The 12,970-nt window shown below is 35.7% G+C and overlaps 1 protein-coding gene across 3 annotated transcripts in view; it reads right to left on the bottom strand.

Annotated features, from left to right (window-relative positions):
- The window catches only part of DLG2 (discs large MAGUK scaffold protein 2), a 2,400,703-nt gene that overhangs the window by 2,385,513 nt on the left and 2,220 nt on the right, over positions 1 to 12,970 (bottom strand). The window lies entirely within an intron of this gene.

Raw genomic sequence — 12,970 nt, forward strand, 5'->3', positions numbered from 1 at the left:
CTTTAATAGAGATGTTAGCACAAAAAGAAATAGAATTAAATAGGAAATTTCAGCAAGGTAAAAATTAAAATAGAACATGATAATGTTATTATGACATGCCATGTGTCATGGGAGCAGCTAGTTGTAAAGTTGATTCTTTACAGATCTTACTAACAATTATGGCCTTTACCTAAGGAGGAATGACAATTCATGGATAATTTTTCAACGAGGGTGAGCATGACCATTTTTAGTTTTAGTGTGAGAAAGATTTCTTTAACTACCAATTAAACAAGCAAAAACAGTTAGGTTTTCTTTTTTTCTCTCATACCATTTTTAATGAATACATGCAAAATTTTTTATTACTTATTATTAGATATGATCAGCAAATAAAAATATTTTATTAGGTAGTATTTAAATATACTTCTTATTAATTTTGCAACTTAAGGATATTCAGATGAAAGTAATAGCATGATAAATGTCAACAGTAAAGTTACTCTTGAACCAGGTATTTAAAAAGAAGTTTTTTAATATTAAAATTTGCAGTTCAAGATGATAGTACAAAGGCATCAATGTATTACTAATAATATTAGCTGGTATTGAGCAATGCTAAGTACTCTGAATAGACTGTTTAATCTTCACAGGAACCCTAAGAAATGCTATTATACACATATTACAAATAAGGAAACTTCAGACTTAGAGAAAAGAAGTAACTTGCCCAAGGCTAGTGTGGAGCCAGGATTCAAAACCAAGGTTTGTGTGGCACCAAAGACCATACATTTAAGTATTATGCCATATTGCAACTTAATTTACTTGAAAAGGATCAAGGTGTTTCTTTTTTCTATAATTGTGCTTAGCGATTATACTTCACCACTCCCTGCCCCGCCCCCCAAATTTAATACACTTCAACAAATACCTGTTGATCAGGCTATTTTCCCTGTTAAAAAGAGATCAGTATAGCAGGTTGGTGGGAATGTGGACCAGCATGGGAAAAATACAGTTAATGTAACCTACAGACTATAGTTAACAGCAATACTGTAATATTCTTGCATAAGTGCCAAAGATGTACTATGTTAATAATATGGTGGTATGGAAAAAATATTCCACCTGGACACTATGGACCATTGTTAGTGGTAATTGTCTGATGATATTATCTCATAATCTGTAGCGAATGTTCCACAACGGTGTGGTGTGTTGGTGAAGGGTTGTTGTGTGGGATTTCTACACACGTGCATGATTATTTTGTAAGTTCACAACTTCTGTAATAAAAATATATTTTTAAAAAAAGAGATCTGAATAAAATGGTAGATTTATATCCACTGTTCAGGGTAACCATACTTCCAAATTTTCTACAGAATTGCTGGGGAGAAGGATGAGTAGTAATAGAAGGTTAAGAAGCAATAAATAGAAAGGAAGAAGATAGCAAATTACATCTTCAACCGAATATTGAAATATACAGCATTCCAGCTGTAACAAACTAGAAAAAGAAAGGAAAAGAATGAATAAAACTTGAAATTTAAAAAGTGAAGAAACTATCTGACCAGACTTAAAGCAGAGCTAAAGACTACAATCATTTTCTAGGCTTTGGCATGTTTACAAATCTGTTTAGCATCATAGAAAGAGAAACAACACTCATAAGAAATGTTATCAGAATCTATAAAAAGCATGGCGCTGTTACAGGACTTGTCTGTGAGCAGACATGTCATTGCTCACACACACATCTGGGTATGTTTGCTCCAGAAGCTGACGAGGGCTCTGGATTCAGGCCACTGATGGAATAGGGAAAAGAACTGTGATTTTGAACACAGCTTTCCTCCTCTTTGGACCAAGAAAAAAGAAAGTATTTTGATGATAAGCAATTGTGTAGCACTTTACTATTTGCAAAACAATTTTTATATGGATTAAGTATTTTTATTTTGATTTGACCATCACAATAACCCTAAGAGGTAGGTATTATTAATACAGTCATGTTTTAAGAGGAGGAGGTTGAAGTTAAATCTGTTGATTTTCTTTAGATAACTTAGCCAGTTAATGGTAAAGAAAGGATTCAAACTTAGACTTATGATTCTAACTCTAGGCTCTCTTCCACTGTACCATGATGCCATTCATCTGCTTGAAGAACACCACACTAATACAGTGAAAAGAGTATTGGACTAGCTTCTAGTCCTAATTCTATCACTAATTAGTTTTGTAAAGTTGGGACAAAACATTTAATTTTGGTGGCGTCTCATTTTCCTCATGTGATAAAAAAAAATTAAAGTGACGTTCACATGCACTCTCATTTGGAAAAAAAGCCAACATATAGTAAGGAGTGGAATGAGTATAAAATCTCCTTAAGATAAAAAACTCTGAAGTTCAAAATAACATGATTTTTACAAAATCACTGTATTAGTAACCAAAGGGAGGCTAATGCAAAATACCAGAAATTGGTTGGTTTTTATAAAGGTATTTATTTGTGGTAGGCTTACAGATACCAGGCCATAAAGCATAAGTTACTTCCCTCACCAAAGTCTACTTTCATGTGTTGGAGCAAGATGGCTGCCAATGTCTGCAAGGGTTCAGGCTTCCTGGGTTCCTCCCTTCCTCAGGCTTCTCTCTGGGTTCAGGGTTCCTCTCTTCCCAGGGCTTGCTTCTTCCTGGGGCTGGCTTCTCTTTCCTCTGTGTGCTTACTTCCTGGGGCTCTAGCTTAAGGCTTCAGCATCAAACTCCAACATCAAAACTCCAACATCAAAAACCCTCAAATCTGTCCTTTGCCATACCTTTTATCTGTGAGTCCCCACCCACCAAGGGATAGGGACTCAACACCCTACTAACGTGACCTGATCAAAACCCTAATCATAACTTAATCCCACCAGGAGGGAAGCAGACTTGGCCCAATGGATAGGGCGTCTGCCTACCACATGGGAGGTCTGTGGTTCAAACCCCGGGTCTCCTTGACCCATGTGGAGCTGGCCCCTGTGCAGTGCTGGCAACAAGTGTTGTGCCATGCAGGGGTGTCCCCTGAATAGGGGAGCCCCACATGCAAGGAGTGCGCCCCGTAAGGATCGCCGCCCAGCACGAAAGTGCAGCCTGCCTAAGTATGGCACTGCACACATGGAGAGCTGACATAACAAAAAGAAACACAGATTCCTGGTGCCACTGATAAAGGATAAAAGCGATCACAGAAGAACACACAGTGAATAGACACAGAGAGCACATAATTGGGGGGGGAGAAATAAATAAATCTTTTAAAAAATTAAAAAAATCACACCAGGTACAGACCAGATTACAAACATAATCCAATATCTACTTTTGGAATTCATAATCATATCAAACTGCCACAGTCACCCAGTAGCATCTTCAGAAGAAAGCATGTAAACTCTGCTTTACATGTGGATGATTGTTACTATGAGATATTAATTTTTTTTCTTTCCCTGAATTTTCCCATTTCCTTTCCACTCATTCAAGCAGATAATAGGTTCTGTACTTCATTGGCTCAGAGGCAGTATGTGCAGTATGTGCCAGGACAGACAATCAATAACTACAGTTTCCAACCAAGCTGAAGTTTTGAAAAGTTGGGCAGAAGTGGTTGGAAATTGTTCTCTCTGACAGGTATTTTTGTGGTATAACTCTTTTGTGTTGCCAAATATTAAAGAAACCATAAGCTTTCACAAACAGTAAAGCTGGAGGCAGAGTTGATGATCTTTGAGGAATCCATGCAGATACAACAACTCAAGTCTCCGAGGTAAATTACTGTACACAGAGGACCAGTGCCTAGAATATACTCCCATTCAAGATGGAACCCTAACAACCCCAGGCAAGTAGAGGAAACCTCAAGACCATGGTTGGTACAATGCTTCACCATGTGTTCATCAGTTGTAACAAGTACACCACATTAATGAAAGATGTTGTTAATGGGGGAAAGTGGGGGTGGGGGGGGCAGGGATATGGGAATCCCCTATAGTTTTGATATAACATTTATGTAATCTAAAGCTTCTTTAAAATAAAAAATAAAAATAAAGGACTAAAGTTATGTTGTCTACCACTCAAAGACAGAAATAAAGTTGAATTATAGAAAATAAAGGGATTTTTTTTTACATATCTAAATGTTTTAGTCTGAGTGCAGTTTAATGATTATCTGATCTTGTCCCTTTTCCTAGAATACAGGTCTTCTAACTATTGATCTAGGAGATTTTTCCCAACAATAACATTGCTATCTATGATGACAATGATGATGATGATAAGGATGGAAGACTGGGTAATGTCATTCAAGGCAAAGAAAATAGATAATGAACTAAAACATCTTCCACTCTTTATGTTGTCCGGTAAACTTCTATTGGTCTTTTGTATCTCATCTTAAATGTCACATCTCCAGAAATAATTGTGATCACCTAGATAGATCCAGGTGTTCTTCACCTGCTTTCCATGACATTATGTGTTAAGCTCACCACAATATTGAAATTCTCTCCCTAACATATTTTAATCATCACAAAGGCAGAGGCTGAATATCTTTTGCCACTGCAAATCATTCCCCTAGGACAATGCTGGCATATGGCAAGCACTAAATACTCCATAAAAATGTTTTATTACCCATGAGGGATTTTAACTAGAGCACAACCTAACAGGTTCATTCCAAGACAATCTTACCTCACTTTCAATGATAAAGATATCACAGCTCTGCAAAATGTTAGGCCTCCGATAGTGGCCTCAGAATCTTACCTAGAAGAGTTGGGCCTCAATGATTAGCAGGATATTGTTTTTGGAAGAATGAAATACATAATCTTACCCATGATCTTTGAAAATTTAAGTCTAATAATTTATTTTTACAGGACTTTCTACTTTATAAATAAAATAAATGAGGTCAGGAGAATTGTTTCATAATGGAAGTGATTTGGCCACAATTCTTGAAATAGCTTTGAGAAGCATACTAAAAATTGAACCCATGCAGAAAGCTTACTAGTTGGAATTTAGAATGACTGACTGTACAGAAGAGACTGGGTAAAACTCATGATCCTTTGCTGATGAAGCAACCTATATTGAGGTTAACAGAGTCCTCGTGTCTTCACTGCTACAAATCCCCAAGCAGTAATTGCAGATGGAAGGCAGGTCCCTTCCCTATTCACCCCCATAAAATGTTATGCATTCTTAGTCTTACACTAAAAGATATATTTTATGATCACAGAAATAATGAAGTATACATTTAAAAACAAGGGCATATAAAAATAGTATATAATAATAAAGAAGACCATTTTTGTAATTTAGTGAATATATTGTTCTAGAAATAGAGAGGGATTGATTGATTGGCAAAAGTATGAATGATTTTATTCATTGTTTTGAAATCCTATATTTTGGGTACTTTTTCTCAATGCCTAGACTCCTATACCCAAAAAAGTAACTGATAATAGGTCTAAAGGAAAGATCAAATATTCTATCATAAATGGAGCACTCTGGTTATTTGAAAAAAAAACTTAGCAATTGACACATTATGTTATCAAGTTATTAGCATGTCATTTGCACACTTTCCCAACACATAAGAATTGTAAAATGAATAGAATTAACAAATAATTTTAATGTTATGTCTATTGTTTGCTTCATAGCATATTCCTAATCAGTAGTTGAATTTAAATCTATTATTCTGTTTCTCTCTCCAAAAGGCTCTCCCTTTATGCCTTATCAATTGATGAGTATTTAGCAACATCAGCAGTTCACAGAAAATAACAAGTGCTGAAGAGGATATGGAGAAATTGGAATTAGTGCATTGTTGGTGGGTAAAGTGGTGCAGCCACTATAGAAAGCTATATATAGTGGTTCCTCAAAAAGTTGGAGAATTAGCATGTGACCCGGCAACTCTACTTCCAGGTACACACCCCAAAAAAGTGAAAACAGGGTCTCAAACAGATACTTGTACACCAATGTTCATAGTAGCATTAATCACAATAGCCCAAAGGTGGAAACAACCCAAGTGTCCATCAACAAATGAACGGATAATCAAAATGTGGTGCCTACACACAATGGAATATTATTCGGCCATAAGAAAAAATGAAGTTCCAAAACATGCGGCAATGTAGATGAACTTGGAAAAATTATGCTCAGTGAAATAATCAAGGTACATAAGGACAATATTGTATGATGTCACTTACATATCTAGAAATAGCACAGTGCAGAAACAGAAAGCAGATTAGAGATTACCAGGGGATGGGGGTAGGGAGAAAGTGGGAGATTTGCTTGGTGACTACAGAGTATTTGTAAATAAAAATTTTGAAAGAGAGAGAGAAAGAGAGAGAAAAGTTACCTATAAAGCAAAAAAACAAAAACTTTTTAAAAGAATGTTAAACAAAGTAGGAAGCAGTAAAGAATTAGGGAGCAGCACCCTCTTTTTTTCCCCCCTTTTATGATATAGAAATGGTAGTTACAATGTGTTGAAGGAATAAGCTTTGGGTTTTTTTAAATATATGAAAGCACTCCCAAATCATAATTTGAGAGTAGCTAATGCAGGAAACAACTACTTACTAAGTACATACCTTAACTGACACTACATATTAAATATTTTACATTTTAACCTTATTTAATATCTCAACAACTGGTGCTGAGTTGTCTTACAAAGTTATCATCAGTACCACCATCTTCTAAATTCTCCTTGGCTGAAAAAAGGTGGGGGGAAGCACCTAAGCGCCACCCCCAGAGAATATGATCTTATAGGATCTTATAGGTCTGGGCTGGATCTACATATATAATAATCATCCCGGATAATTCCCATGCAAGTGGCCCAAGCTTTAAGAAAAAAAATGATCAGTGTTTTCTGATTCTTGGAACACAAACATGTAATGATTTTTGTATGTCATACTTGGAAAAAGAGAGGAAGATGCACACAGCTGGTCAGGAATTGGGGGGAAGCAACAGCTCAGCATACTGGTTTAACCCACAGGTGGCGTACCAGTTAAGGAACTCTAACAGAAATGGGTGAGTAAACAGTACGTTATTCAGACAATCAATAACTACAGTTTCCAACCAAGCTGAGGTTTTGAAAGGTTGGGCAGAAGTGGTTGGAAATTGTCTCTCTGACAGGTATTTTTGTGGTATAACTCTTTTGTGTTGTCAAATATTAACGAAACCATAAGCTTTCACAAACAGTTGGGCCGGAGGCAGAGTTGATGATCTATGAGGAACCTCCCAAGGGTGTCCTTGGAAGAGAAGACCATCCCACTTCTTTTGATGGGAGGACAAGTCCAGATTTTCCTTGGAAACAACCTGGTAGATACGCAGTGCAATTTAGTACCTCCCACATTTCTTCCTTGCCAATATAATTTTCCCATCATTTTTTTAACCAGTGTGATGATATGAAGCTGTATGTACCCAAGAAAAACATGTTTTAAACCTAATCCATTTCTGTAGGTGTGGATCCATTGTAAGTAAGATCTTTTGATGAGATTACTTCAATTAAGATGTGTCCCACCTCAATTCAGATGGGTCTTAATCCTATCACTAGAGTCCTTTATGAATGAATGAAATTCAGACAGAGAGAGAAAGCCACAGGAAGCAAGAAGCTATATCAACAGAACCCAGCAGAAAAGGGAGAGACCAGGAGATGCCCTTATGTGCCTTGCCATGTGACAAAGGAGCCAAGGATCACCAGCAGCCAGCCCCAGAACACTAACTCTTCAGGAAGAAAGCACCACGTTGATGATGCCTTGATTTGTATGTTTTCTTAGTCTCATAAATCCCCACTGTTAAAGCTGAACAACTGCATGGTATATGCTTCAGCAACCTAGGAAACTAAAACACCCAGATTCTACTGTTTTCATTACAGGCAAAAGAAATGGAATAAAGAAAAATGCACATGGACAATTTTAATACACATTGAACAAAAGAATGGTTATGATAAGCTTTATTTTTATGACTCAAAATTTTTAAAATATTTTTAATTAAAAAAATAAAAAAAGAGTCTATGACCTCACAGTTTCTAAGAACTCTTTCAGCCATAGTCAAGATGAGGTGACTTTTAATCTAAAAAAGAAGAAAGCTTTAGTAAACTATTTTTCTTTGAATTGCAGAAGTTGTAAAAGTTTAAAAACTACCTTCTCACATCCTTCCTTGGAAAGATTTCAGTGTTTAAATCTTTTCAGTTTTTTTTTTGGATGGGGAAAGAAAATAAGGCTTTATGAAATGAAAATGCATTTTGGATATAACACTGGTATGCTGAACATAAAAGTTCAAACACAAACCTGGTAAAATGTATTCAAAAGGAACAAAATATCCACTCAATAAATTCAAGTACTTATTTTCCCCTTTAGGGAATAGGAAAAAAATTACCATAAAAATTTTAAGATGGAAGCAGACTTGACCCAATGGATAGGGCGTCCGCCTACCACATGGGAGGTCCACGGTTCAAACCCCGGGCCTCCTTGACCCGTGTGGAGCTGGCCCACACACAGTGCTGATGCAAACAAGGAGTGCCATGCCACGCAGGGGTGTCCCCTGCATAGGGGAGCTCCACGTGCAAGGAGTGCACCCCATAAGGAGAGCCGCCCAGCAGGAAAGAAAGTGCAGCCTGCCCAAGAATGGCACCACACACACAGAGAGCTGACACAACCAGATGACGCAACAAAAAGAGACACAGATTCCTGGTGCCTCTGATAAAGGATAGAAAACTTCACAGAAGAACACACAGGAAATGGACACAAAGAGCAGACAACTGGGGAGAGGGAGGGAAAGGGAGAGAAATAAATAAAAAATAAATTGTTTTAAAATAAAGGGATCAGGGAGGAAAAAAAAAATTTAAGAAAAGCTAGAGATGGAAAGGGAGGATACCCAGGTAATGAAAGACAAAAGGCAAATTAGCGGGACACAACATAGAAAAAGTTAAGCCACAAAGTGCAGGAAACAGATAAAGTGAAAATTTTAAGTGAAAAAGAAATAAACAGAATGTGATTGCACATTCCTATTTGGTCATGAGATGCATCAATTATATGGTTAAATCACACATGAAAATGTACATGACATCTATTTATATGCAAAGTGATGTGAATAGATGATGCTGTTGGAGCAACACCAGTTTATCAGGGCCACTTAGTCTGGGAAGAAATGTGATATACCTAAAACCCAAAGAGTAGGCTCTGTTGCCAATTACAAATGCACCCAAGTTTCACATTTACTACTTGGTATAGATCTCAACCCAGACTTCGTTCTGCTCATCCAACCATTCATCACAACTGTTACTGTCTTTCTGACCTAGGCACCTATATCTCAGCCTCTGTATTGCAGAAAAAACAAGTATAGAAATTATGACTCATTGTAAGGCCTGGTTTTGGAATGTGAGCAATACCGGTTTTATTCACATAGTTAATTAAAAAGTGTACCACTCAATCAATGATCTCTAATTTGCAGACACTTGCAAATATCTTGAACATCATGTAGAAGTCTGCTTTAGAGAAGGCAGTCTCCCAAAAAATCACAGGTTCTTAACAAGGGTCTATGAGCTTGAATTGAAATCCAAAAAAACATTATTCTTGTGGGGATGAATTGGTGCAGGTGTGATATATTTATTAAATAACACACAGTATAGTATGGACTTAGTAAGGGGTCCATGCTTTTCACCTGACTGGCAAAGAGGAATGTGGAACGAAAAAGGTTAAGAATCCCTGCAATAAATAGTGGAAAGAACAGTGAACCAAGGACAAAGAAATTAATTACAGCACCACAACAAACTAGCTAGTTAAATTTAGCAAAGAGGAGTATGATAAAGAGCATGAGCTTTGCAGAAAGACAGACTTGGATATTAATTGTATGTCCACCACTTAGTTGTATGAACTTGGGCATGGGGAAGAAAAAGGGAACTAACATTTTCTGAATATATTACATTATGCTAGTCACTGTTAGGTACATTACATACATTTATATTATTTTAATCCTCTCAACAATGCAAGAAATTACATAGTGTCAATCACTATTTTTCAAATAGGAAACTAGTGCCCAAAAAGATTCAATAATTTTCCAGTAATAGTAGAGATAAGATTCAAATACAATTTTTTCTGACTCCAAGCCCATGGACACTCAGTTATCTATAAAATGAGAATACAAATACCTATTTTGTCAGATAGTTCTGGGGAAATTGGGAAATACATGTAAAATATCTCTCATTGCCTTATATATGATAATTTCCTTTTCCTTGCTTTGGGCAAGTCACCAAACTAACCCCTATGGGCCAGTCTTCTCACTCATATCTAAGAAGCATTCTAAGCATTCTCCCCAGAGAAGAAAAACATAACAGAAATGACACTTTTACGAAATATACAGCCAACCAAAAACAAAGACCTAATTAAAAGGCTGTGAACCCAGACAAAGAAAATATCTCATTTGAAGATATGACAATATCATGTCTTAAACTTCTAATTACATGCCATTCTTCAGCTTCCTTTAAAAATACAGAACTCAAAACATGAATTACAAAAATTATTGCATTTATCTTTCAGTACATGGTAAAAATTAATTTATACATACTCCATTAAATCAAGATAAATTCAAAGAAATAAAGTTTGCAATATAAATTAATAATGTTAGGAAGACTTCTATATACCATTTTAAAAGAAGCTCAAAGATAATTAATAAAATATTGAAAACAACACAGAAATTAAATGAGTATATATCTCAAAGTATTAAAAGTATTAATTTCTTTCACATATTTAATTACAATAAAGAGAACAAAAAAAGGTTCAAAAAAGAAATTGCATCATACTAAAAAATTCTTTTGAAGCACATTTTATCCTTAAAACAACTTTCTGCTGAAACAACAGGAAAGAAGACAATTATCATTAATTTATTTATTATGTTAGTCCACATGAAATCAGATTAGCGTAATTCAAGAAGTCTTGTTGAAATAGCCCCTTACAATACACCATCATCTTGCTAACATGACATTTTATTTTGGGCCTAAATTTACACAAATTTTAATAGGTTAAAAATGACATATAGGCTCAGTTAGGAGCAATTCAAGTTACTACCATAGAGAAGAGAGTCATGAATGAAAAACAACTATGGGAGAGAAATCCCTAACAGAGAAACAGAAGAATCTTCTGTTGATAAAACTGTTATCTGTAAAAATGTGAAGAGACTGGGGTGGGAAAGGTATGAAGTAATGTCAAACAGGAAAACAGCAGTTAATATAGGGGGGCTGATTAACTTCTCTGAGAGCAATCAAGAAGAGCACCTGGAAATGGACTTGCCAAGATGCCAGATCCATTTCCACTTCCAACCATGATTGCATATTACCAATCTCCTCTCTACTTTGACAACAATATACAAAATAAACACCAAATGAAAATTTATCTTGTGAAAATTTTATTTTAATGAGAATATATTCAACAATGATAAACATTTAGCTTAATGGGAATAGTTATTCTTTATAATTACATTAAGTCTAAATCTTCCATCATATCCACTACATTTAACAATGGAGAAGAGTCAAGATGACAGAGGACAGTGCTCCTTTCAGAATAAACCTAACTGTACTTCAGAGTATTTGTTTTTACTTATATTATACAAACAGTACAAATTGTAAGCTTAGCCAATTAAAAAGAAAATGCACATGTAATAACTTGTCTGACTAGTTGTCTATTGTACTCAAAAACATACATCTTAATACTAAGTTTTAAGATATTAAAAACAAGATAAATTGTTTCTCTAACTACATAAGTTCAGAAAATAAATTACATAATGCAAATACTTTAGGATAAGCAAAATACATACTTGTTTTGCTGATTAGAACTTGTCAATTCCCTAAAAATTCTGATCCTTTATAAGTAATTCATTGTTAAAGAAGTAGAAGAAAAAGAAAAAGGGAGGGAGAAAAAGGAGAGGAAAGAAAGGAAGAGGAAAGGAGGAAGGGAGGGAGGGTATAACATTAAATTATTTCCCATAAAGTATTATAATTTTCAATAATTTATCAGCAATTCTTTTAACAATTCTTTCATTAGGTGGGAACTTTTTTTAAATTGAGTCTGTTGTCTTTAGAAATCTTTAGTTAAGTTACACCTGGAACATCAAATGCCTTCCTCATCCTTCCCAATCATACTTTTACCCCTTTCTCTTTCTACCTCTCCTCTCCTTTATTTCTTTCTCCCTTCCAGCTCTCTCTTCCTCTCCCTTTTTCTTCTCTTCTCTCTCTCTCACACACAATGTGTTTAATTCAATTATTAGCTTAAAACAAGGTAGTCTTAAAAGAGACACTATCTACAGAACTATAAATGATACAAAGAATAAAAACACGCAGCAAGAGAAATGAGTTAAAGAGCCATATAGTTTCTTGACCACATTCCCAAAAACCATTCTTCCAGATAAATCACCCTGTCACATCTAGACAGGTGTGGCTCCAAGATCTACTTCTCTCAGTGATAATGGGAGGCAGAGGTAGGGTAGATAATCCCAGACTTAAATATCAGTATGCAAAGGAACAGTTGTGGGTGTTTCCAAGATTTTATATATCATTTTACATCTTTCCAAAAACTAGCTTGGGTGAAACATCGTACTCACTACAATTTTCCTCAATGCACCTTCCCAATACACAGATAAAAGAATGAAACACTGTACAAAGCCAGGTTGTACTACCTTGGGTCCCTGCCTCAGGATCCAGGCACTTTAACCTACAATTCACCCAGAGCTTTAGTTTCAGAAAGGAGCAACTGACATAACTGGCCAATGTTTGGATCTATGTTGGTCCAGCATGGTAGTGTTCAAGAATATTCATGTAAATTTTGATTCAATATGAAAATTCTTTATAGTGGATCTGATCTTCCATACCATGAAAAAAAAATGGGTTTCACTAAAAAACTTAGGAACAAAGTTAACCTGGGGTAGATCTAAGCTAACCTGAATCCCCAAGTATAATAAAGTATATGCAGTAACCCAATGGATCTTGATCAATTCCATGTTATAAAAGCTTGGGGGTGGGGAGAAGCAGGATGTTTGCTTCATTTGGGGAACCTAACAATCATGTTATTGGATAATGCATTTGGATGTATCT

Source organism: Dasypus novemcinctus, chromosome 10 (assembly GCF_030445035.2).
Source record: "Dasypus novemcinctus isolate mDasNov1 chromosome 10, mDasNov1.1.hap2, whole genome shotgun sequence".
NCBI classification, from domain to species: Eukaryota; Metazoa; Chordata; class Mammalia; order Cingulata; family Dasypodidae; genus Dasypus; species Dasypus novemcinctus.